Genomic DNA, 23,684 nt, shown 5'->3' with positions numbered 1-23,684 from the left:
CAGAAATTAGCAGAAAGAAATGGATAAGTCAAATCATAGCTTCAGAGGGGAAAACAAACAGTGCTGGGGCTGCCATAATAATTAAAAACCAATTTAAGGAAAAATAATTAAAACCAAAGCTGACAAGGAGGGAAGATGGTGCTATGTAACATTTAATAGTCCTACAATACCAAAACCTATAATGGTACTTAATGTTTACGCACTCTGTAATAACCAACAACACGTTTTTATGTCATTATACCCAACCTTAAACCAATTTAAAGATCACTACCTATTGATTGGAGGTGACTGGAATACATATCAAAACCCAGAAAAGGATAAATCTAATCTGACCAAATCACATAATAAACAAGCCACATTAGCCCTTAATGAACTCAAACAAGATTTCAAACTATATGACCCTTTTAAACATGGGAACAGTGCAGATAAAACAGGGAAATTCACATTCTATTCGCAATGCCACAAAATGTGGTCAAGGATAGACTTCTTCTTAATCTCTGACATATTAATTAACATGGACCCAACAATAACTATACATACCAGGTTCTTTTCAGATCACTCCAAAATCACACTGAACATTAACTGGGACAAAAAGATATATTTAGAGAATAGGGGTCATAATTGGTCATTAAACCCTAATTTACTTTCCAAAATGGATGTAATAAAAGAAACAGAAGCAATACTAAAAATAGCTCATACAAATATCATTAACTCCCAAGTACCAACTGACATAGAATGGGCTGCAACCAAAGCACAAATCAGAGGATTGTTTATCAAAAAAGCAGCATACTATTAAAAAATACAACTGAAAGAGGAGCATATACTGAAAGGGAAAATAGAGCATCTTGAAAAAGAACTAATAAATAACCCTAAGAACCAAACAGAAGCAGAACTTTTAAAACTGCAAAGGGATCTATATATATTAGAAACCATGAACCTATCTTTCTATGAAGCCAGAATGTTAGCCACTTATGCAGAAGAAGCTCAAATGCCATCTAGAGCTCTGGCCAGAATTATCTGCCAACACAAAAATGCCTCCAATATATCAGAAATAAACTACAGAGACAAAAACTACACAAAAAATGAAGACATTATTAAAACATTTGAACAAATATACTCTCAAATATATGGAGCACAAATACTACAAACCTCAAAGGAAGATAGAACTCTTTTTCTTCAAAATCTGAAATTCCCTAAACTCAATTTAGACCAACAAAAAAAACTAACTGAGCCGATATCCATCAGTGAAATTATTACAACAATCAAACACTTAAAAGTGCATAAGGCTCCGGGTCCGGATGGACTCACATCAGAATTTTACAAAGCATTTTCCCCTTGATAGCCAAACTACTATACTATACACTGAATTACATAATAAACTATAAAATAAATGATATCCACTTTAATGCCTCTAAAACTATATTTATATTAAAAGAACACACAGACCCCAAAACCCCGACAGCTACAGACCCATCTCCCTCTTAAATATAGATACTAAAATATTTACCTCTATACTTGCAAACAGAATGAACAATCTGATAGAAAAAATCCTCTCCCCAGAACAATCCGGTTTTACACCACATAGACAGACTAGTGACAATACATTAACATTAGATGCACTAATATCCTACGCTAACCGATACAATATCAACATCTACACAATGGTAGTGGATGCCCACAAGGCATTTGATAGGGTTAATCTAGAATTCTTACTCCAAACACTACCCTACTTTAATATACCCAATAACTTCATTCAGATCATCCAAACTCTCTATAGCAACCCATACATATCTCTGTATATAAATAAAACTTGGTCAAATAGGATCCTAATAAAAAATGGAACAAGACAAGGATGCCCACTATCACTCTTCCTGTTTGACCTATACCTAGAACCACTCTTTCTATACATTAAACAAAATACATATCACAATCCTCCATCAATACACAACTTCAAAATATACCTCACTGCATTTGCAGATGATCTGAACATATACTGCACTACACCAAATTCAGATATAAACAAAATCATAGCTGCAATTGAACATTTCTTGACTATGTCTAACTACAAAATAAACCTTAATAAAACTAATATTTTCCCCCTAAAAACACCCAAACTCATCTCACCAATACCATTGTTAAACACAATAAAAATTAAAGAAGAAACTAAATACCTGGGAATCACCATTTTCCAGAGTAACAAAGACTTCTACCAACACAATGTAAACCTTAAATGGCAAAATATAATGCAAGACTGCAAAAGATGGAACAACCTAAAACTACCATTCTTGGCCAAAGTATCAATAATCAAAATGAACATTTTACCTAGATTAATGTATATATTCATGACATCACAGACAACAATACATAATAAATTCTTCAAACAAATTCATACCTTCCTAGCAAAATTTATATGGGAACCCAAAAAACCCAGAATCTCCTATCCAAAATTAACACTCCCCAAAAGCAAAGGAGGACTAAATCTACCAGATTTTAAAATGTACTACTCGATCATTAACACTAACAGAATATTGAGAATAGCTGAACATAACCCGTCAATGGAAAATTGGTCTCCTCTCTGGGTGACAATATATTATAGATATATTAAGGCTCTAGGTTTCAATCCCAAAGCACTTCCATTCCTGAAGCAGAAAGAAATACAAACTTATAACATTATAGAGCCCTTAAAACATTCTATCAACCTACCGCAAAAACTCTTTCAATTCTTGAACCTTAGACATGCCATGACAATACTGCAACCCCTTCATAAAAACCCAAATTTAAAAATAAACAATAAGATGCTGGACTTAGACCCTTTTCCCAGACTAAAAGATAAAACAATCCAAGATATCTATCCCTACCTTAACTGTTCAATACAAGAAATGAGGACCAACTTAAACCTCCTAAATCACACATAATAATCCTAAGACAAATCAAAGAACTGTGTTCCAGTTATCTCCAAAATATTACTATGACCAATAGTGACATAGAAACTTGTAGCAGGCTTTGGAAAACTATTATCACAACAAAGAAAACTATTACCAATTCATATAAAATGATACATGAAATCAAATACCAGAAGGACCTCCTCTTCTCTAACTACTGGAGAAAAATTAAACCATCCATAGATGATCAGCAAATAAGCCAGGCAATCAATCTGACACTGAAGATTCTTCCCCTCAAAAAGTTAGCATACACTCAGCTCATGATCAATAATAATGCTTATTTTACACTTGCAATCCTACACAAATTTAACACATCAAAATCACCTTTCTGCCCACACTGTAAGGACCAGATAGCTGACATAATCCATGTATTTTGGAGGTGTAAATGTGTCTGTAAACTCTGGAACTCTCTCAAGGTACAATTACAAAAAACGGGTTATCAAACATCAACATTAACTTGGGAATTTACTCTGTGACACATTCTCCCACCCAACATCCCAAGAAAACAAGCAAATACACTTTTAACAATTTTCCTACTAATGAAACTGTATATAGCTTTTAAATGGCTAGATACGATAAATATATCTTGGGAGGGTTTTAAACAAGTAGCTATACAACACCTTTTAGCTCATAAAATAGTAATAGATAAAAGAAACAAAAACATGAAATCCAGAGAAATTTGGGAACAAACCTTTAACATCATATTAGCATAATTCATCACACAGCAACTTATAAATACACTATAATGGAACCAAAGAACACATACAAGTTCAGATATTAAATAATAACTTGGATATTACAAATGTATATACTGTCTATATAACTGTGGAATTAACAATGAAAGCATCTATGTACATAGTGTAAATAGATATGTTGTATGACCTATATCCTGTGTGTGTATGTGTATGTATGTATATATGTGTGTATGTATGTATGTATATATATATATATATATATATATATATATATATATATATATATATATATATATGTGTGTGTGTGTGTGTGTGTGTGTGTATGTATGTGTATGTATGTATGTGTATGTATATGTATGTATATATATATATATATATATATATATATATATATATATATATATATATGCACACGGTCATGTTGTAAGATGGTTTTTATTTGTGACATTTATTAATGTAAAAATAAAAATAAAAATTATTGAAAAAAAAAAAGAAATGGATAAATACATTCCTGTCAGCTGACAGGAGAAGCATTAGGAACATATGTGGACATGGAAGATGTAATTATGCATATTATGGATAAAATAAAAGAAAGAAGTTGGCTAGGATTGGGATAACTTCTGAAGTGTGAGGTATAAAATTTTGCAACTGGAATTTTAACACTGATGAATTATTAAGAGCTCAGGTGCATGACTTAGAACATTATAAAGCTGTTGATAGAATTTGATAGCAACAGTAAAATGGTAAATAAGTTCTGTCAGTGGACAGATTTTGAAAATATACTACCAAGTAATATGCAAAAGTGGGTGCTATAAATATTCTCCAAATTCAGACAGGATAGTAACTTCAGCAGAAGGTAGTCTTATTGTAGATAATAGCATATGTTAAACCTAATTGTTTGCTTCTAAGTCTAAAGTTGCATGAGCAAATATGTAATTTTCTAAGAAACAGAAACAAGCAAGTAATACCCAACTTCTTTTTGGATCTGGAGGGAGGAGTCACATAACCAGATTCTGAACCACTAATACTGAAAATGCTGCTGGTAGTAGAAATGTCAAAACTGAAATGCATGCTTAGAAATGAAGTTGTTCCTATGGAATGTGATAAGACTGCAGCTGCAATTATCACATTAACATTATGTCACTGAGTTAGAACCAAGCTAGTAACCTGTAACATATTTTTCTAAAGAAGAGAAGTTCACACTCTGGAAGCATAATTACCTTTGTCAAGCAAATCCTAGCATGCAAAAATAAGCTTAGTAAGAAACAAAAGATGGAGGTGGCATACATTCATAGTGACAGAAATCAATATTCCCTGATTCATGGAAAACTGTAAATAGCTCTAGGAAAACATTTGCATTCTAGAGCTATAACCTCTAAAATTAATCTTGCTGTCATAACAGTGAAAGATTTTCTCAACACTAAGTGAAAAATATGGAAAGAGAGAGTATCCATAAACATAAGGTGGCAGGCAGATACATCTAGTAATCACGAAGTAAAACAACAAATAGATACTGCCTATCAGTATAAGAATATTGTGAATAAATCAAGATAGTAACGCTCTTTCAGGGATCTGGAAACAAGGCCAGGAAAACTGAATTATCATAAAAGCCGCAAAATGGATTAGAATTTGTTTGTGGTTAGAATGCAAAAATGATCCTATCTGGCATCAGAAATCTGTCCCAGTGACGGGCAGAAATCTGATAGTGTAAGAGATGCTAGCATAGGAACTGAAGGTAACTTGATACAAAACTTAGAAGTAAAAATTAGTATGAGACAAATTTCAGAAAAGAGACATAAGAAGTGTTAGCACAGAAACAGAAAGGACACAAATATATGAAGAAGGGTACTTATGTAACAAGTCAAAGAACAATGAAATGGTAGTAAGCGCTAAAAATGAGACAGGTAAGAATATGTAAGGATCTAAACCAATTCCTGTCCTTTCTGAACAAACTAAAAAAATAAATAAATGAGAAGGTCACTGAAAAAAACAATCAGTAAAAACAAAATGAAAACTCCATCAAAGCTACAACTTCCACTGAGCGACTGCCCAAACCTCTTGCATCAGAGGCACATGGGATATATGCAAATGACCCTTGCATTTATCTCATGTGCCTCTGATACAAGAGGTTTGGGAGGTCACTCAGTGGAAGTTCTCGCTTTGCTGGAGTTTTCATTTTGTTTTTACTGATTGGTCCTTTCTGAACAAGGGAAACAGAAAGCTAAAAAAAAAAAAAACCTCCCCAGACATTGTTCAGACATTGGAAAAGACAAAGCCAATGGAAACAGTGGTCTAGAACTACTTTGTAGTTGAAACAGAGGAAGCTACAGTACTAGTTTTTTTAGGAGAGGGATGTATGCCTTCCACTTCAAGACAAGCTAATGAAAAAAGGAACCCTAAGTCAATAGTTTTACGAAAAAAGATACAATGACTCAAACAGGACAACGGAATAATGATACTTTGTGTTGAGCAAGAGAAGCAAAATTAAAGATATAAAGGAAGAAAGAGAACATAAGGTTCTCATTTGTTCTTGCCTCTATTTTGAGTTAAAACATGGCCTCTCAATAGAATAAGTAAAGGAAAAGATGAAATTCTATAACAATTTCTTAGTGCCCAGCCTTACAGAGCTCTGGGTATGAACATGGCCCATAGACACGTGTCAGCAGGTCATATGGGAATGGATAGATCTAAGTCAAGAATGTTAGCTACATTTCATTGGCCAGCTATAATTAAAGTAAGTGAAATTTTTCTGTACTTCATGTCAATGTTTTCAGAAAACAGCACCTTATTCTGATTTAAGTGACCACTGATTCCAATTTCTTTCACAGAGGTGTAATTTGAATGCATTACTAGAGACATCTTAGGGCCAATAGTAAAATCTAGCAATGGGTATCAATATATAATAGTAACAATGGACCATGCTACAAAATTTCCAGAAACTGTACTAGTATGTGACGTTAAGGATATTGCCAGAAAATTGATATTGTTATTTTCTAGATATTTTCTATAGTGAGCATCCCCAAAAAGATACTTAATGACCAAGGTATTCACTTTATTTCAAAATATTTCATAAGTAACTCCAGTGCTTTAGTTTTAAGTATCAGCATGACATTCACGGACTAATGATTTAGTAGAGATGTCTACTAAATGACCGAAGTACATTTTAAGAAAAGGCACTGATGTAGATATTAAGAACTAGTGCCAGTTATTCTCTTTCTTGCTGTCCATGATATAGAGATGACATAAGCTTCAGATGGGTTTGATCCCATACGAACTCTTGTATTGCAGGATCCCACAGGTCTACTTGATATTGTTGAAGAGACTTTGGAAGAACAGAAGATATCCTTTAAAAGCATGGTGGAGCATTACATTAGTTTACATGATATACTAAATATGGTTATGCCCATAATAAATGGGGCACAAGCAGAAAGTTACAGCGATGCAACCAGCCTATAATAAGAATGCGGGGCTTCCACAATTTATCCCGGGGACCAGGAATTAATATTAGTACCTTCCATTGAGAATACATTTCTGGCTAGGTGATAAAGTCCATTTGAAGTTACTGAAAGAATGCAGAGAACTACAAAAGAAGGCAACCAGGAAAGAAAAAGAAAAAATGTATCATATTAATGTACTAAAACCACAGGAAGATGCAGAAAGTTCTGTGGTTCGCTACTTGTTGAATAGCAACAGAAATCCTTGTCAAAAATGCAGAAGCTGATAGTAAGAAAAGTTATGTTAATAAATGAAAGAATGCTTCTATAGCTGCTCATAAAAGCCTAGAAGAATTAAAATGAAGGAAGGCAACAAAGAGACAGCACTTGGAATTCAAGTTAAAATCCTAGCAGCGTAACAGAAAAGAAGTGAAGGTTAATTTAAAACCTATCAGAGTCACAGTGACAACAGGTAAAAGAAGTTAAAAAGATACACAAGCTAGAAATGATGTCAGAGAATAAAAGGAGAAGCCTGGTAGTAATAGCTGCCAAACCTGAAGAAAATATGAGATTTTGTAACAACTTTAGGAAACTGACTGGCATTTCAATGTTTGCTAACTATCCGTGCGCATGAGCGTGTGTGTGTGTGTGTGTGTGTGTGTGTGTGTGTGTGTGTGTGTGTGTGTGTGTTTGTGTGTGTGAGTGTATACACAAGCACACACACACACACACACATATATATATATATATATATATATATATATATATATATATATATACATTTATGCACACACAATTGTGATGATTGGATGATTTATGTGGAAGCCCTATATGCTGTCCTTCACCATAATGAGCTCAAGGACCAACACCACCCAAAGAGAAATTAAAGCTATTAAGAATATGCTGAATATCATAGTCACCAACAACTACTTTAAATCAGAAATGGTACAAACAAACAAGGGGGATCACTATTGGAGCTGCTATGGCCCCTATCTCACCCAATATAGCTTTGGCAAGATGGGAAGAGAACACCATCTGTTCCTCAGAATTCTCTTAATACATGGATTGTTACTATCATTTTTTGACAATATCTTTATCACACAGAAAAGCTCCCTGGACAAGCTGTATAACTTCTTCTTTTTCTATATCAAAAACACCACAGGCTTTTTATACTTCACCAACCGCTATAGTTATGATAAAGTGGAATTCCTGGACATCATCTAAAAGGACAGAAAAGAGAAGAATGACCTGTACAGAAAACCTACAGGAGTGAATCTACTTCTACATGCTAACAGCATGCACCTGAAAATTACTAAGGAAAACGTCATCAAATCACAGAGAATGAAAACAGCAAGAGTTTCCGGAGAGATGGACCGATTTTTCACCAACCCAAATCGATCACAGCAAGAGTTTCTGGAAAGAGGATATAATGAGAATTTCATGGCTAACATACTAGGACCTATTAAACTCCTCAAACAAAATAATGATCCAGCCCTGGTAAACCCCCTGGAAGGAAACTGTAATAGGGCACACAACCAAATAACAGTAAAGGAAATGACAAACATAAAGGAAGCAAAAACCTAACGTACTCCAAAAATTTGCATGAAATAAAAAAAAAAAACGGTTGAAAAATGAAACATCATTAGGGGAACCAATCTGACTCTGGACCTACAACCATCCTTCATTTATCAAAAAGGAAGATACATTAAAAGTCGGGAAGAAAATCTAAAAGAAATTAATGCATTCACAGAATTACAGGTAGGAACATTTTTCTGCAACCCCCCCCCCCGGCTATAGATGCTGTGCCGTTATAAGTAAAAAAAAAATGTATGTCTAAACTAAAAAAATAAATATGTCTGCAGTGACAGATATAACTGTAGTAGTAACTTTGCAGCATACCAGGCAAGATGCACAAAATGCAAATCATTTTACATTGGAAAAACAACTAACCCTCTCAAAATTAGAGTGAGCAAACACCATTCAGACATCATGCTTAAGGACTATAACAACCTACTGTCTAGACATGCTCAAGTCTGCAGGAACTACAAAAAGTTTGTCTTTCATGTAATACAGAGAAAAATGTGGGCCCATTACAAGGCAATATGAATGCAAAGCTAGCAACAAAAAAAAGAACTTGAATGGCAGATTTGTCTTAAAGCTTATTGAAAACCCAAACTCAGTCAGACATGCTCCATTAAGAGCATACTCATTTATTAAAATTAACTTTTACTAAAGACAGCACATGCTTTTTTTGTATTTCTTGGCTATGCATGATGAGTTTAATTTTCATTTTTATCTTTAGTAGTATATAGTTAATTTTATATATATATATATATATATATATATATATATATATATATATATATATATACATATATCTTCATGTATATATATATATTTATATGTATGTTTTTTTTTTTGTCAAAGTCAAGTCAAAGTCCAAGTAAACTTTATTGTCATTCAGAAATCACACAAGTGAAAAACTGAACAGAATTCCTTTTCCAGATTCAATGTGCAGACAACATAGAGACTATTTTTAAAGACATTTACACATATAACACCAACCTATTACATCACAGACATGCAGGAAGACAGACTAATATTGCACATAATTAGAAATACATTTTAACACATTTTGAAGTGTACACTTACTTCCATGAGACTTTAGTTCATAGGTTCATAGGTTCATAGGTTCATACTAGGCTATCTGCCCTAGGGCATTTATAAGCCTAGCCAGAGTGTGTTTGGCTTTCACCACCCATTTTAAATTAATTTTGCTATGCCCTTTTTCAAGGTTAGTATACTGTGCCTCTGTCTAACTGTGACACAGAAGTGATACCCGGGGTAAACCTATGATCTCCCATTCACTCATCAAGATTCCTCTTGAAGAGAGTCAATGAGGGACTCTGCCTAACCTGGACTGGGATTTTATTCCAGAGTGAAGGGAGCCTCTGGGTTATGAATCTGTCCCGCCAGCATGTTCTATTTATTTCAGTGCTGAGGATCAAGTCTCTCGAGCACGTAGCTAGATGGGATTTGGATTTTCTGAGGTGCAGCATGTCCATTAATTCTGGGTTGGACATGGCTTTATACGTCAGGCACAGATCGTCTCTGAGCAGGCAGTATGCCACTGAGTAGAGCTGTAGTTTCTTTAACCGGGGAGCATATGGCATTTGTTTGAGCCCTTTGATCCTCTTGGTGAGGTACTTTTGGGGTCTTTCTAGTTGCTGCATGTGTCTGGTAAGGTACATCCCAAAAGAGGCAATGTACTCAATTATGGGCCTGATGAGGGTTGAGTAAAGAGGCACGATGACCTCCCCTGATCTAGATGTTAATCCCTTCATGATTAGGTGGGCTATATAAAATGTTTTTCTAACCACTTTGGCCACGTGGTTGTCAAATGAGAGATTGCTATCAACTTGGGTCCCCAGATCCCTAATTTCTTCTTCTGTACTTAATGGATTACCACCTATGTGGTAATTTGTGGGCACTTTGTTTTTGCCAAAGGGGATGACTATACACTTCTTGGTGTTTAGCTTGAGGCCATGGCTCTGGCACCAGTTGTCTGTTTCTATGAGGCCCTTTTGGAGGATGCTTGTGTCGGCTGGAGAATCGATTATGGTGCCCAGTTTGCAGTCATCTACAAACTTGGTCAGCCACAGTCATTCCATGTTTGCCTGTACCTCTGAGAAATATATACTGAACAAGAGAGGTCCCAGGACTGAGCCTTGTGGGATGCCACTTGTAACTGGTTTGGAATCTGACATGGCTCTAGCAATTTTAACCATGTGGGTTCTGTCCTTGAGCCAGTTTGCAACCCATCTAGTGACATAGGGGTTTATATTTAAGCTGGTGAGCTTATCTATAATGCCCGAGTGGGGTATTGTATCGAAGGCTTTTGCGAGGTCCAGGTAGGCTGTGTGGACCACTTTCCCCTCGTCAATGGCCTTGGTGACTGTTTCAAAGAAATCAATCAGGTTTAAGAGGCAGGATCTGCCCTTAACAAAGCCGAACTGGGTAGGATCCAGTGCCTGTAGGTCCCCAATATCTTTGTTTATGAGGTCCATGATGATCCTTTCCATAGCTTTGCAGACCAAGCTAGTCAGGCTTATGGGGTGATAGTTTCCAGGATCCGTTGAGGCACCACCTTTGTGGAGAGGGACCACTGTTGCTGTATGCCACTCTTTGGGTACATATCCTGTAGTAAGGCTGAGATTGAACAGTAGTTTTATGTTTGGGTTTAGCTCTTCTTGGAGTTCATGTAGGACACAGCCCGGGACACCGTCTGGTCCCATTGATGCTGTGTTTTTGCTTTGGAGAGGGCAGCTCTTACCTGAGCATCTGAGATGTCAGGGGCAGCACTCTGCTGGGATAGATATTTGTCCTTTTGGTGGGAGGGAGTTTGCACTGAACCTGTCAGCTAGGATGTTGGCAATGTCTGTGGGTTTGGTGTATTTTTTGTCATTTTGGACTAATTCTGAGCATATCTGGGAATTTCCACCCAGGTTCCTAACAAAACTAAAGAAAGCCTTGTGATTATCCTTAGTGTCCTGTGCAATTTTTCTCTCGAAGCTGGCCTTAGACGATTTTATGAGTGCCCGTAATTTTTTGCTAATACTGATCAGAGATGCCTTCCCTTTTTGTGATTTTGCTCTAACATGTAGTAGCTTCCTCCTTCTATTGTATAGTTTGTTTATGGCTGGCCTCCACCAGACAGGACGTCTGCCTTTGGAGGATTGGGTCTTAGTTTTATTTGGGATTGCATGATCCATGCATTCCTGAAGGTGTTCATATAATGTGTTTATAAAGATCTGCGGTCTGGGCCATATTTTCCACAGGCCCGGGGGCTTTGAAGGATTCCACCTTGGTTTTGAAGAGTGGGAAATTTGCTTTAGAGAAGTTTTTCAATGTGGTTTTCAGGGCAGGGGGTGGAGTCGGGATGTGAATATCCAGTGAGATTAGTTTATGGTCTAATCTTACCGGTGAGGGATACACTTCTGGTCTAGAGCATAGAGTCCCCATGTTGGTGATGATCAGGTCCAGTATGTTTTCCCCTCTTGTGGGAATGGTAACAAGTTGTTCCATAGCATTTGAGTTTATAAATTCTAGGAACCTTTGGGCTAGGGTGTTGGTGCTAGAGTAATGCTCCCAGTCTATGTTTGGGTAATTGAAGTTGCCCAAAATAATGGTGTTTGGAGAGACCTTCATATTTTCCAGTGTTCTTAGGAAGGCCGAGTGGGGTTCCTGGGTTTGGGAGGGTTGTCTGTAGCAGGCTATAAACTGGAAGGCAGTTTTACCCACTGTTAGTTGCACATGGATAGTCTCTGATGTTTCGTGCTATGCCACCAACCTGGAGGTGTGGGTATCTTTGATGAATATTGATACTTCCCCTCCTTTTGTGGTTCGGTCCAAGTTTTGGGGCCAAAAAGCATGGTATGAGGTATAACCTGGTAGTGCTGGGGTGCTCTCGGGTGCCTTGAACCAGGTTTCTGTTACTGCACAGATATCGATGTTCTCCATGCTAAAGAGAGTTTCAAGTGAGTGCATCTTGAGGTTTAGACTTCTGGCGTTGAGTAGCATTACTCTTAGTTTCTTATCCCTTGTGATACCTATGGAGGTGGGTTTGTCTTTTGAGCCTTGCCTAAAAAAGGCACTATGGGGAAAGCAAGAGCCTTTGCCAATATCTGAAAGCCCAGAGGTGACAGGTGCAAGCCGTCCCTAGCGAAACATCGTGTCTTGTCGAGCATGTCATCCCAGCCTGACAGGCATTGGATCCCCTTTGAATGACACCAATACTTAAGCCAATTGTTGAAATTGATCATCTTGTCTTCATATTGTGGCATCAATCTTGGTGAGGGTAAGATGCTACTATGTCTCTTTTCATGTAGTCCAGGGAGGTACGTCTCAGGTCATTCACAACAGCATGGACAATGACTGAGTCATATTTGTACCTGCCTTAGAGTGACCTGAGTGCTTGTGTTACGTGGCGGATCCTAGCGCCCGACAGGCAGCTCACAGTGACCTTCTCCTTGTTCAGCCTGGTGAGCGGGACGGTGTTGCCTGACGATAGAGTCACCTATTACAAGTGTATCAGGTGTGTTGTTTAGCCTTAAGGGCTGTGACTGTTCAGAACACTGGCTTTGGGAGCTATGTGTTGCACGTGTTTTGTTTTGGGGTAGTGGTTGCTTGGGTGTCTGCTTTGGAGGTCTCTGCTGCTTAGGCAGATTTTTATTTAGAGCCTCCGAGTATGTTTTTGTGTGTTTATGTGTTTGGTTTGCTGTTGTGGTAGGTCTATGTGAGACTGGAATTGCAGTGAGTGTGGTTTCCTTCTCCTTCTGACTGGTTTCACCAGTACTGAGGTGAGAGAGCTTAGCCTCCAGTATGGCTATATGGTTGCATCTCTCACATGTGTTGGAATTTGTTGGGAGGAGGAGAGGGTTGTCTGTGTACATGAGGCAGTTGTAACATTGCCTCAAGATTCCCAGATTCACCAGCTGGACCGGAGAGGAGATTGACAAGTGACCTTTGGACATGCTAGAATAGTATTGGGAATTCCTTTATAATTGAAAAAAAGGGCCAATGGGGAACGAGGTACTCAAGGGGAGTTTGTGAGGGTGTAGTGCTTTTAATTTTTTTAGTGCTGACTTATATAATTGCTTTAGTGAGCAAGTGCCAGGTAACTTAAATGCAATGTGTTACAGGTAACTTACAGGTACTTAGTTAAAACATTGCATTGATCCTTGCACAGAAAGAGACATTTGAGTATTGCACTATTGCATTGTGGTTAGTTTACGAATTTGTAACATGTATTGCACTGAAAAGAGATATTTTGCTGCATTGCTACTGCCCTAGATGGCCTATAAGTCACAGTCATGGTGAATATTGCACTAAGTATTAGATGAGACTGGTAACCAGGTTATGCACAATTTGAGACAATTGCTACTGATCCAGGTTGTCATCATGGAGTGTAGCGGTTACTACAGTTTAGCAGCCTAATGACATTAGGGAAGAAGCTGTTCCTGAATCTCATAGTTCTCGAATTTGTGTGTTTGTGTTTAAATATTTGCATGTGCAGTTTACCTATTTTTTGGGACTCTGTCCTTTTGTGTGGCCCATCTCTGTCCCTTTCTATTTCTCCTTCCCTATATGCTCTGAGACTTGGAATTTTCACATACACACACACACACACACACACACACACACACACACACACACACACACACACACACACACACACACACACACACACATCCTTTCACTTGTTTGTTTTTCTTTTAGTCTGTCTTGGTACCAACCCTGAGGGAAATTTACTTTATTTTTTCTCATGTTCTTCTTATGCTTGTACACACTTGCTAAGCACTAATTGCACTTCTGCCCTGAGCAGCATAGTTCTTTTTTGAGTTCGGATGACCACCATGAATGATCCTCCCTTCTAGCATCACAGTATTTCACACAGAAGTGAATCCCACTGCCATCTGTTTTATCATTTACTATAGTAATATAACATAATATAGTAAAAATGCAGGACTAGATGCTTACATTGTTATTTGACACTATACCGATCACACTGATTAATAACTAGATACACATTGGTTTTATACTTACTTTGATGCAGCAAACAGCACCAATCACAATAAAAATGCAAGCTAGGTATGTACAACTGTTCCAATCACTGTCACTGAATGTGATCTGTTTATGTGCTTTTTGATTATTTCCTTCATTGTAATTTGCATGGCTTTTAATACGGAAAATAGATCTGATGAAATTCTGATAAAGGTGAAAGCTCTCATCCTTTGTTTTTTACTTAATAAACCATGGTGCAGATTCAATAATGTTTACACAGTCTGCTAAAACCGTGCTCACGTCAGTAAATATTGTGCCTTTCTAAACACAGTATAAGCAGATGAATTGTATGCTAATCAACCAATTCAAAATGGAGGAGCTATTCGACAAGTTATAAAGCAATCAGGCAGACTCAGTGTAGGTTTTCCCTGCAAATTCCAAAATCAATTGGAATGCAGCCACAGAAGGTACTCTACACAGAAACACTGTCAGGGGCTGCACAGCACAACTCTATACTCCTGTTGCTGGAATTAGATCCTGGACAATAAGGAAAAGGGTATTTATACCCCTGTTACTTTACCACAGTCTGCATGATGTGGAAACTGTAGAGTGTTACAGGGTAAATGGAGACACGCTATATGAACTCTGTGACCTCTGTCATCCACAACTGAGATCAAGGGCAAACTGATGGGAAACAATACCTGTTCAGACTAAGGTATGTGTAGCACTTAGAGCTTTAGCTACAGGAACCTTTCAGAGGCCAATAGAGCATATGCTGGGGATATCACAGGCATCAGCATCCAGGATCCTACATCATTTCCTGAATGCTAAGCTTCAACATGCCACTGATTGCACACAATTTTCCCCACACAAATGGAAATACCAGGATGACTACACAACTGCAAGAGGAAAACTCTTGAAACACAACTTGTGATGTGGAAACACACCAACAGTACTTGGCTTCCCCACCCCCAAAAAACAGGAAAATGACATTTTGTAGAATCCAAGGAATAGCACAGAATTCACCACTTATGAATGTTTCCTACAAAAAGTGTACACACAAAAAACAAAAAAGTAAATTATATACAATTTCCCAGCATTCCCCTGATGGTGTCTATGGGCCATCTTATAAACATTATACTCCTGTGTCATTGACAATATAGTACTTTACATTGCAATGGAATAAGATAGAAAAGACTGTAAGGTAACCAGATTTAACAGTAATATTTGTAGTGACAGTTAATAAGGCTGCCTATCTGTGAAAGTCAATGTTTGGCAAAATGCCAATACCAAGAGTGAAGTATAAGAAGTGCATACAGACAGCAGTTTAATCCCCTTATGCATATATATAAAAGTCCTCTTCATAACATGTGAACAAGTCTAGCATGTACATGAAAAATACACGCACACTTTAGCAACATCAGGAGCCTTCTATGCTGATAAATCTAAAAGAATATTAATCCTCGGTGTTCTACAAATACACACGTCATCTGACCTTCAGGATCCCTTGCTACACTGTTGCCTTGTTAGGGTGTAGACTCATGCCTCTGAGTACAGTGAAGATGAAAATGAGGTGTGAACTTTGGATTTGTGTAGTTGATGTAAACATAGTGTAGGCACTACCTCAGTGTCTGTTGATAATGGATTGCATCTGTGAGTGGTTAGTGGGAGAGAGAAGGAATACACAACAATTCAGACTCCTTTACCTGCAGTGGTTGTGTCAGCTAGGATACACTTACAAAGTTCAGAAGTAATTTTATTAAGGTTTTAAATGGAAGAGCTACAGTTATCCCAATCCACAAGGGGGGATCCACCTTGGATCCCGGAAACTACCGTCCCATCAGTCTGACAAGCCTTATCTGCAAGGCCATGGAGCGTATTATCATGGAACTTATAAACAAAGACATTGACAACCTTCAAACACTGGACCCCACCCAGTTTGGGTTTGTGAAGGGCCGATCTTATCTCCTGAACCTGATTGACTTCTTTGAATCAGTCTCCAGAGCCAAGGACAAGGGTAATGTGGTCCACACAGCCTATCTAGACCTTGCCAAGGCCTTTGACACCACCCCCCACTCTGGAATCATAGATAAACTTACTAAGTTGGGCATTAATCCCTATGTCACCCAATGGGTTGCTAAATGGCTTACTGATAGAACCCACACTGTAAAAGTAGCCGACTCCAAATCCAGCTCCAGACAAGTGACAAGTGGAGTACCTCAGGGTTCAGTCCTGGGGCCACTCTTGTTTGGCATCTACTTCTCTGAAGTACAGGTCAACACTAAGGGACTCTGGCTAACAAAGTTTGCAGATGACTGCAAACTGGGAGCCATTATTGAATCCCCAAATGATGTGGATACTCTACAAAAGGGCCTTACAGAAACAGATGCTTGGTGCCAGAGCCATGGGCTCAAGCTCAATGCCAAGAAATGTATTGTTATCCCTTTGGGAAAAAACATGTATCCATGAATTACCATATAGGTGGCAGTACACTAAACACAGAAAGTGTGATAAGAGACTTAGGGACACAGGTGGACAGTGGTCTCACCTTCAATAAGCACATCACCACAACAGTCAGGAAATCCTTCTATGTGGCACACCTCATCACGAAGGGCTTTTCATCCAGAAAAAAGGAGGTCATTGTCCCACTGTACTCATCCCTCATTAGACCCATTATAGAATACAATGCCCCATTTGGTATGTACCTCTCAAGACATCTGCAACAACTGGAAAGGCCTCAGAAATACCTCACTAAAAGAATCACAGGCCTAAAGCAGATGCCCTACGCTGACTGCCTTAAAAAACTCCAGCTATACTCTGTCACATATCGTCTACTCAGAGGTGATCTCTGCTTAACATACAAGGCCATGTCAAACCCAGAGCTGTTGGACATGCTACACTTAAAGAAATCCCAATCCCTCAGAGCTACACGCTCCAGGGATCTAAACCTTGTCATCACAATAAACAAAACATGCTGGAGGGATAGGTTCCTGACCCAGAGACTCCCCAGACTCTGGAATAGATTGCCCATACATGTCAAGCAGAGTGCCTCTTTGGACCTCTTCAAGAGGAACCTTGACGATTGGATGGGAGAAAGGAAATTCACCCCAGGGATCACGTCAGTCACCCTGCTAGACAGGGGTCCAGGAAAGTAAATAATGTGGGAAAAAATAGCCAGGGAATTGTTATGGCTAGGCTTGTATAGGCCCTAGGGCTGATAGCCTAGTACCAACCTATGAACCTATGAACCTATGATCAGCACACATTTCTTAGTTAATGTCCATTAATATGTCTGCTTAAAGTGCTTGCACAGAGGTAACCAAATCAATAAAACTTGCATGATTTTATCAGTGAAGCAGAGGCTCATGTTTGCTTGTCACTTAACTATACATAAATGTGGAAAGCAGTATAAATGTGTATCTCGTATGGGCAGACACTTTACTGTTGATCATGCAAGCCCTCTGCTCGAAGATGAGCTATGGAAAGTGCACATTAGCATATATTACTTATGTTTACTGCCCATTTAGTCCTCATGACATGAAAGTACATGTAAAATCACAACCAATGGGAAGGCACTTTTTAATGACTGAGCACAAATTTACATTGTAGCCATCGGTTACCTCCAACCACGCACTTGAAACTTGTTCTCTCAGCACTTGTTCTCAAATATATCAACTACACTACAGAAATAAATAAAAACATGCTTTCTTATATACCATGTACATCTTTATACTGACAATGGACATTCAGATTTTCCAATAGTTGTAGTAATGTGGATATCTGTTTGCATATAGTTTGTAAAGCTGTCTCTGAAAGTACACCTGCATATTGGAAGCACAACATTATATCATGGTCTCTTGAATGTCAACCAACTTTATATAATGTCAACCAACTTTATATAGCCATCAATCAGGTAACATGCAGATCTTTAATATGTTGACAGTCATACATGGCCAGCCACCCATTTCATACAGGCCTCCCAAAATATTCTCTCAAACATCCAATGATCATATAATCCACTATATATTGTCCTGCAGCAGTGTAAAAGTGAGACTTGTGTTGTGGCACTTGTGTTACGTAGTGAGTTCTCTAGCTGGTGTACCTAGTTAGGTAGGGGCTCTAATCTCACTGCAGTTAACTGGAATGTGTGTGTGGGTGTGTACATCTGTCTGTTTGTCTAGTCAGAAGAGTATAACTGTGTAACCTTCAGTTATCAGTATATGTCCATTCAGTACCGATATTTTAATAGTTGTACATGCCTACACATCTACTTAATTCAGGCCCCACAACATCCTGTCTCAAACAACCAGTGATGATGTCATCCACTATAAATTGCCCTGCAGCATTGTAAAAGTCAGACTTGTGTTGTGTCATTTGCATTAAATACTGAGTTTTCTAGTCATTGTACTTAGGTAGATGTTCTCTTCTCACTGCAGTCAACTGGCATGTATGTGTTTTGTGTGTGTGTGTGTGTGTGTGTGTGTGTGTGTGTGTGTGTGTGTGTGTGTGTGTGTGTGTGTGTGTGTGTGTGTGTGTGTGTGTTTGTCTGTGTACATTTATTCTGTTGGTTGACATTCAATAGAACATTGTATATCAGCATGTTGGACACAGCTATTACCATCCTCTTCTCAGCAGATACTGCTGATGTCATCACTTATAAAGTGTCATCAAACAGGCTCTGAGTCACCCCTGTGCTGTGGTGGTTGTGTTAAATACTTAGTTCTGTAGTTGGTGTACTTATGTAAGGGTTATGTTCTCAGTGCAGTCAACTGGTGTGTGTGCGTGTATGTGTTTGTTCAGTTGGTTGACAGGTAAGAGACCATTTTACACCTGCATGTGAGACACTGCTATTACATCCTCTCCTCACCAGACATTGCTGAGGTCATCAGTGATAAAGTGTTCTCCAACACTGTCTAATTCAGAGTTGTGGTGTGATGCTTGTGTAAAATACTGAGTTCTCAAGTTATTGTACTTGGATAGGGGTTCTGTTCTCACTACAGTCAAATGGTGTGTGTGTGTGTGTGTGTGTGTGTGTGTGTGTGTGTGTGTGTGTGTGTGTGTGTGTGTGTGTGTGTGTGTGTGTGCGTGTGTGCGTGTGTGCATGTGTGTGTGTTTTCTCAGTTGGTTGACATTTAAGAGAACATTTTACACCAGCATGTGGGACACTGCTATTACCATCTTCTTCTCCATAGACTATGCTGATTTCATCAGCTATAAAGTTTTTTCCAGCATTGTAAAAAACACAATTGTGCTGTGGTGCTTGTAATAAAGGTAGGAGGTTCTGTTCCCACTGCAGTTAACTGTGTGTACATTCAACAATCACTGTGGTGACAAAATTATGAATAATATGTGAGTCCATAGCTGTGTACAACCCTTCTCTGAACATCTTGTTGTAGCATACAATTATTATATCATCCTGTGTAACATGCACTCTGACAGTATTCAAGACAAACCTGTGCTGTGCCAGTAACATTAACTACTGTGTTTGCAAGCTACTTTAACTACACATATTGTTGTTCTAATCTGAAAGCAGGCAATTTGCATGTCTATACATACAACTATCACATTTGAGACAATTTTACACAGGCATGTGACTCCACATCCTTGTTCTACATTCCTCCCAACATGCTGACCCCAGCATACAATGATGCTATCATACTACATAAAGTGCAATGTGACAGTGTTACAGTCAGACATAAGTAGCGTTGCTACTGTGACATTGCATGGCATTCATATTCCATGCCTACACTAGTGTAATGTTCAAATCAGGCCTAGCTTATTGCTTTGTGTGTGACTGGTGGTACATTATGGTCATTGTATGATATTTGGAATAGCTCTTCATTTCACTACTACTTGGAGTACCTTTCACATAGACCCATGCATCATCCTTTTTCCTCTGGCCACATAACACTATTTCTGCAGAGGACTGGAGGATGTCCTCATTTCAAATATGCATGCACACATCATGAAGCAGAGTCCTTCCATGATGTTCTGCAAGCCATCTTCAGACCACTGCATGTGTGATTGCTAATTCTGTCATGGTGTGGTGCACATGTCCCATATGGTTGGTGGCAGGATGTTATGGAATCCATCAAATATAAACATGCACACAATAGTTGTATTATCTTCCATAATTTAGATATAGGGATTTACTTTTACATGGCATAATAATGGCTAGGAGTTCATGTGATGTTGGCCATTGGCCTAATAATGTCCTATGATCCTATAAACAGTTGACATGTCAATGTTGCTGTCATTGACATGTACTATATTGAGGTGTGGATGTACAGTACGGCTACAAGAGGATATTACAATCTGTGATGTGAGCTAAGGTATTCATGGCCATTGCTGCCACTGCATTACATGCTCCTTCTATAACATCTGTTGTATTATGCCGCTTGAGAACTGTTGACATGGTATGATACACTTGTATGTGTATTGATGGCATATTAAGACATGTGTGGTTGTTGTGGAGCAGATCAACCATCCACACAGTTCACATTCCACCATCACAGTGACATTTGCAGTATGGCATAGATGTGCATCTGTATACATGCCGTCATTAAATGCTATGTGACACTCATCAATATAAATTTATATTGACTACATGGTCACACAAGTCTTCTCTCATACACATGTTGTTATGTTGAGATATACACAACCAATGTATCAGTTTAATTGCAACTTTGCGGGATTTGTTGTGTGCAGTTGTGTTGCTATACCCAAGGATTACTGAGGTGATCAGCAGCACCATTGTGTGACTATTAGCATTTGTGCCAGGAAATGTTCTGCATGAGCCGCAAACATCTGATTTGTAATGTTTCCTGATATCGCATCAGGCTGTTCAGTCACAGCTTGCCCATGAAACACATATAGGCATATGTTGTACAAATAATGCAAGTATGTGACATTGGTACAGTTGTATGACTGTGTGCATAGCAACAGTGTGCAGAATGTGATGAATGACCACGGTTTTATTTGTAGGCCTTTTCTTAAATCATTTATTCCAATAAATTTGAAATGTTAAGTGGAATACACAACTGAGCAGAGATCTGCATGTGGATGCCACCAGATATACATAACCGGAGGAAAGAGAGAATCCCATAGCTGACAGTTTGTCTCACATGTCACCACCCTGTTGCAACTGGCCATCAGACACAGTATGCATGCAAACATTACTCATTTTCTATTCCAAGTAGTGCAGCACATCTGTGACCAATTATGTGACCAATAACACAGAATCAATGGGCATTGGCAACATCATCAGTTGCCTATAGTGTGACTTAAAATATGGACCTACCAGACACAGTTAGTTCTATACTTCAACACAGCCTCCAGATGGAATATGTTCCCATAAATGAATGTACATCAACATGCTTCCTTATGACTGGGTGGGGGAGCATTACCTGATGCACATATGTCTAGACACATCCTGACTCTCCTCATCTGTGAGGTAGAACAGCAAGTCATCGTGGAGCTTTTCTAAAAGCACACTAGTGACACCCTGACTGTCCAAAAGACATGTGTGATTTATTCAGGTTACATCATGTCTGTGACATCTGTTAAATGTCCTGAAGAAGGTCACCGAGGGCAAGCATGATGACAACACTACCATCCTGTGTAACTTGACCTGGGCAATGCATATGACACACATCTACACTGAGGTATTACTGAGATATTCTCACAAGAGGCCATAAACTTCTATATCACCAAGTGGGTAGACCACTGTATCACATATGTGACAGATAAATACATTGAAGTATATAAAGTGACCTACATCTGGAGTCCAATGATCAGGTCCATACCTTGGGGGATCTATGCTAGGACCTTTCCTGTTCATTATTTAAGTCTCAGACATCAAGAATGACTTATACATCCTTTGTACAAACAGCTTTATGGAGGACTGCAGATTGTGGGCAACCATGGAATCCAAGTATAACATCTGTATAATATAGACAGCATCAACACACCCAAAGGATTGCTGCCACAGCCATGGAGACACAGGAGATGATCAAAAATCATGGGGGGATTTGTTACATTATAAAAGCAAATACAGGACCTAATTATAATGTAGACAGCTCACCCCTATGAGCAGACCATGCAGTATGTGATCTATGTACTCAGGTAGATGGTATGCGGAACATTCACCAGCATGTGCTGACATTGGTAATTACTCCCTTGTATATAACACAACTCCTGAGTATGTGCAGGACATCCACATCAAAGGGCATTATAGTTCCATAGTTCTCAGCTCTCATCACACCAATAGCTGTATAAAATGCACCCTATTCTGTGTATCTTACAACACATCTTCCAGGGATAAGTTACTGAAGTGTACCATATTTGCCACAATGAGCTCCCACACATTTTATTGGCCATATGTAAGTATTCATTTTGTTGCATAAACATTAGTGTTTGATAGTGCAGAACCCCCATCAAGGTGTTATACAAGATGCATGTATGATACATGTTCCTGTGATGCACACAGTAAATACATAGCTGATTGACAACATTGATGGCATGGGTTACATTCATGACAGTGTGGATTGTGCCATATATGTGCCATGCACACCTGTCAACTAGCCGTGATTGTTCTTAATCTCAAATACATGTATAACAGTGTCCCTCCTATCACCTCCAGCAGATGTTAATGTCTGAGAAAGCTGTGCTTGATTCCCCTCATAGATTGCTAATAAATCATAATTGTTGAACAAGTGGGTTCTTATAGAACCATCTATAATCACTTGCAATCACATATGTTATGTCAAAGACATGGGATTTCTAGTGGTATTATTCTGCTATTGTCCATGATTGTGTGTGCTTCTGTCTACTGCTGTCTATTATCCAATTGCTGTGTGTCCTACTTGGTTGAGACCTGTGCTGACATTACATTCATATTCAGGCAACTCATTTTGCACAACTTCACAATATGTACCTAACCCCTACTGTATAAACCATCCCTGATATATGTCCTGTTAATTGTTCATGTCAGGATGCTTATATCACAAAGAATCTTCTCCACTGATATGTCACCTTGTGTGACAGTCACA

Source organism: Protopterus annectens, chromosome 3.part0, assembly GCF_019279795.1.
Source record: "Protopterus annectens isolate FY-2018-M chromosome 3.part0, PAN1.0, whole genome shotgun sequence".
Lineage (NCBI taxonomy): Eukaryota > Metazoa > Chordata > Ceratodontiformes > Protopteridae > Protopterus > Protopterus annectens.
This window is presented reverse-complemented; position numbering follows the sequence as displayed.